The sequence below is a fragment of the Eriocheir sinensis genome, chromosome 39 (assembly GCF_024679095.1).
Source record: "Eriocheir sinensis breed Jianghai 21 chromosome 39, ASM2467909v1, whole genome shotgun sequence".
NCBI classification, from domain to species: domain Eukaryota; kingdom Metazoa; phylum Arthropoda; class Malacostraca; order Decapoda; family Varunidae; genus Eriocheir; species Eriocheir sinensis.
In genome coordinates, this window is record NC_066547.1 from 12,454,560 (window position 1) to 12,459,404 (window position 4,845).

Here is a 4,845-nt window from a genome sequence, read left to right on the forward strand (position 1 = left end):
TTGAGATTGTTTAATTTTGAGTGAGTGAAATTTTGAGATTGTTTAATTTTGAGTGAGTGAAATTAAGAGTTCGTTTAGTTATGAGTTCGTTTAGTCTTGAGTTTGTTTAGCTTTAAGTTAGTTTAGTTATGAGTTAGTTTAATTTGTTTTTATTTTTATTTTTAATTGTTGGTTTATTTTTGAGTTATTAGTCTAATTTTGAGTTGTTAGTTCATAATTCTGAGTTTCCTTAGTTTAAAATTTTGAGTTAGTTTAATTTTGAGTTGATTTCCCCTTCATTTTACTCTCTTTCCATATAATATTTTTGGTTAATGAAGTAAATGATTCGCTCTGTATAACTATTTTGTTTTTCACATTTTTACCTCTTCGTAGTATTTTCTCAGTGGTCATTTATTTCTTTTTTTGTATTACGGGTGTTTGCGATTTTATATATTTTATGTGTTTTATCACTGTGCATCCATTTGCTCATTAGTATTTTTCTTCCTCCAGTAATGATTTTTTGGTAACGGAAAGGATGAACCGGTCTATATTATATTGTGTGTGTGTGTGTGGTTGTGTATGTGTGTGTGTGTGTGTCATTAGTCTGCGTCCATCGGCCTCTCGCATTTTTATTTTGTTTCCTCCAGGGTAACGAAATTATTAATCATACATATTTTCATTCTATTATTGTTATTCATTGAGAGCAGAATGAATGTGATATTTTCGCTCGCCAGATAGAGATGTTGATTTACCTGAACGGCTAATTCATTTATTCTTTACCTTGTCTCCACGTGTTCACATAAAAGTGTTGTTGCAGTCTCTGGTATGGTGTGTGTGTGTGTGTGTGTGTGTGTGTGTGTGTGTGTGTGTGTGTGTGTGTGTGTTTGGGGGGAAGGGAGAGGGAATTGTTTTTTTGTGTATTTCTGATTTTTTTCTGAATGATATCGTGCTGGACTGCATTTTATATTTGTAATGTATATCTTTATTAATATGTATCTGCCATGCTGTAGTCAATAAACCATCTATCTATCAATCTATCTGTGTGTGTGTGTGTGTGTGTGTGTGTGTGTGTGTGTGTGTGTGTGTGTGTGTGTGTGTGTGTGTGTGTGTTTATACCATACCTCATGCGATTCAATCATTACCAGCCAAGATTTTTTATGATAATCGTAATCCTCATCATCTAACTCTGACTGTTTACGAGTTTCATTAATTCATCTCAACTCATAAACCGTTCAGGCTGTCGTGCTCGTGACGTGCGGGGAGAGTAATGACGACTGCACATCAACAAAAGTCAACCATTGTCTTCTCTTCCTTCCTTCGCTGGTATAAACTCAGGATCAGCTTTCTCCTTTCAATCCTCCTTCCTTCCTTCATTTCCACGACGACTTCCTACGACTACTTGACCTTAGGGAAGAGCAAGAGATCTAGAATTAAAGTTGACTAATCTAATTTGGTACCTTCTGTTCATTTTTGGGGGGTTAATGTATTGGGGGCTTTAATCTACACTTGTTCTGCTTCATTACAGGAAAAATTACCTTCACATTGTCATGGTAATAATCTCTCTCTCTCTCTCTCTCTCTCTCTCTCTCTCTCCTTGCTCTTCTCTTTTCTCTTTCTCTTCTCTTTCCTCTTTTTTATATTCTCCACTTATTTTCATTTATCTTTTCTTCTCTCTCTTCTTTCTCTCTCTCTCTCTCTCTCTCATCCTCCTTCCTTCCCTTCCTTCCTTTCTTTTCCTTCTCTCCACTTTTCTCTTATTTTCTTTTTTCTTCTCTCTCTTCTCTTCTTCTCTTCTTTTCTTCTCTCTCTCTCTCTCTCTCTCTCTCTCACACACACACACACACACACACACACACACCTGGCCGCCAACATTGCACAGGTGAAGTCGTGAGAGCCAAATTAGTGCACCAAAAAGATTCCGAGGATTTGGAAGTAATTTGGGCGTCTTACGAGTGTGTTTTGATGCTCTATAAATTCTCTTGCGGTATCTATATTTTTCCCTAAGTTTATTTTCTTTGCCGGAATAAAAGAGGAGGAAGAGGGTGCAGAAAGGTCACACGTCCCTTGATAAGTACTCATTTTCTTCCTCTAATTAAGGTTAAGCCCCACGATGGTTAAAAAAATGGAGTGGTGTCAAGAAAAATCAGAAAAAGGGCAATTTCTCACTCATATTTTCAAAGGCTTCTGGAAAACATTGCAGTCTCAAAAGGGAGTTAATCTGCTTAGCTTTTTTTTTTTTCGTTTCTTGGTCTTTCTTCTTTTCTGTTTTCGTTCTTCCTCCTCGGCGATTTTCTGCAAACCTGTCAAAGAGAGGGAGGAAAGGAGGGGGGGAGGAAAGGAGAGATGAAGGAAAGGAGATATACAGAACATTTATATCGAGTTTCTCTTCCCACTCTCCCTCTTTCTCTGCCTCCTCCTCCTCCTCTTCGTCTTCCTCTTCTTTCTCTTCTCTCGCCCCTCCTTTCCCTGTTTCTCTACTTCCTCCTCCTGCTTTCCTGCCTCCTTCTCCTTCACCTGTACTACTTCCTCCTCGTCCTCCTCCTCCTCCTCCTCCTCAGCCTCCTCCTCCTCCTCTTCCTCGTCCTCCTCTTCCTCGTCCTCCTTCTCTTCCTCTTCCTCTTCCTCCTCCTCCTTCTCGTTCTCCTTCTCTTCCTCCTCCTCCTCCTCCTCCTCCTCCTCCTCTTCCTCGTCCTCCTCCTCCTCCTCCTTCTCTTCCTCCTCCTCCTCCTCCTCCTCCTCCTCCTCCTAGACGTCGTTTTCTTTTCCATCTTCAAAGAGGAAAATATTTGATGAGGACGAATCGCCTTACTCGGGTCTTCGTCTTCAGTGGCATTGCAAACTACCTTTTTTTTCCTCTTTTTTTCTTTCCTTAATAAAGGCAAGAGGCGGCGCACCCATTAACTTGCCTTTTGTGTCTTCCTTTCACCTCCTGTTTTCCTTTTTTTTTGTTTTGTTTTCATTTTACTTTCCGTCATTTTTTCTTTCTTTCTTTCGATAGTTGCGGCGCCAAGATTGAATGCCTCCCTTTTCCTTCTCTCTTCCTTCCTCTCCTTATATTTTCTTTATTCCTCTCTTTATTATTAACCTTCCGTTCTTTCTCCTTATCTTACCAATCAATCAATCAATCAATCCGTCAATCAATTCATCAGTTTTTCCCTTTTTCTTTCCTTGGTGAAGTGAAGAATGGGAATGAAGGAAGAGAAGAGAAGGGAAGGGAAGGGAAGGGAAGGGAAGGGAAGGGAAGGGAAGGGAAGATGAAGGGAAAGAGTAGAGGTATAATTATTGTATCCTGTCCGTCTCATCCTTTGCTCTATCGTTGTTGTTTTTTCTTATATTTTCTTATTTTTTTCCTGTAAGAGATTTTGCGAAGAAATTAGGAAGGGAAAAGTCGTGATTTAGGAGGAAGACTAATAGAAAAGGGAGTATGGTGAGGAGGAAGAGGAGGAGTAGGAGGAGGAGGAAGGGGATAAAGAGAAAGAGGAAAAAGAGAAAGAGGAAAAAAGAGAAAAAGGGAAAAGAGAAAGAGAAACAAAGAGAAAGAGGAAAAGAGAAAGAGGAAAAAGAGGAAGAGAAAAAGAAGAGGAAAAAGAGGAAGAGTAGTAAGAGAAAGAGGAGAAAGAGAAAGAGGAGAAAGAAAAAGAGGAAAAAGAGGAAGAGGAAAAAAGACAAAGAGGACGAAAGAGAAAGAGTAAAAGAAGAGGAAAAAGAGGCAGAGTAGAAAGAGAAAGAGAAGAGAGAGAAAGAGGAGAGAGGAAGAGGAAAAAGAGAAAGGTGGAAAAGGAGAAAGAAGAAGAAGAAGACAATGAGAAGATAGAGAAGAAAAAGAAATATTGAAGAACAGGGAAAAGATAAAGAAAAGAAGAACAAACTGAAAACATCTTACCTCTCCGATCTCTAACCCCCACCTAAGTATATTTTGTTTTCTCCGCATTTCTTATTTCCTTTCTTTCCTCCTGCAGATAAGTGGCGAAAAAGATTTGAGGAAAGACTAACAAAAAAAAAGAAAGACGAAGAAATTGCAAAGAAAGACAAGAAAGTGAGAAAGAAGGAAATTGTTCTCGTATCTTCCCTCTTTCCTTTTTTCCCTCTCTCCGTTTCATGAGAAAAGAAATGGAGGAGGGGAGTCAGGGAGAGGAGATGAAAAAGATGGAGGAAGAGGAGAAAGGGAGTGATGAAGAGAGCGGGAGGAGGAGGAGGAGAAGGAGGAGAAGGAAGAGGAGGAGTCAGTTGAGATGAAGGAGAATGAGGAGGAAGAGGATGAGAAGGATAAGGAAGAGAAAGAGGAGTAGGAGGAAGAGAAAGATAACGAGGATGAAGAAGAGGAGAGAATAGACATGCTATTTTCCTTGACCTATTTTCTATTGCACACCTATAATTTTCTCTTTTTTTCTCTCTCTCTTTCCTCCAGGTTAGAAAAGGACGAGATGTGCGGACGAATTGTAAGAGAGGAAGGAGGGAAGAAGAGCACTCCCCTCCTACCTTGTTTCCTCCCTCCAATTGGCATCGAAGGGGAAGAGAGGTAAGGTGATTGTTTTTGTTGTCATTTATTTACGTATTTTTATTTATTTGTATTTATTGTTTTACTTGTATATTTCACTTACTTGTTCTTATTTAATCCTTTCAGTTTTTGTTTTTGTTTTGTTTTTATATCAGCTATTTTTCTTTTTCTTTTATTTTTATTTTTATTTTGGATGTGTAGTTCTGAAACCGAAGTAGTACGAATGAGGCTTCGAGGCTTTGAACTCTTGGGGTTTCGTGATATATGCCTCGAAACTTCAGTACCATACAAGTAAAGAATCAGATTAGTTTTCCATGTATTCTATTGTTCGTGTTTTCAGGAGTTTCTTGACTTCGCCTTCTATTCGC

At 38.9% G+C, this 4,845-nt stretch overlaps 1 long non-coding RNA gene across 1 annotated transcript in view; it reads left to right on the forward strand.

The window, feature by feature from the left end:
- LOC127009137 (uncharacterized) overlaps window positions 1-4,499 on the forward strand; it is a 57,574-nt gene extending 53,075 nt beyond the window's left edge. Inside the window, exon 3 of the long non-coding RNA XR_007761666.1 lies at window positions 4,388-4,499. This is a non-coding gene — a long non-coding RNA (uncharacterized LOC127009137). The remainder of the gene's footprint in view (window positions 1-4,387) is intronic.
- The last annotated feature ends 346 nt before the right edge of the window (window positions 4,500-4,845 follow it).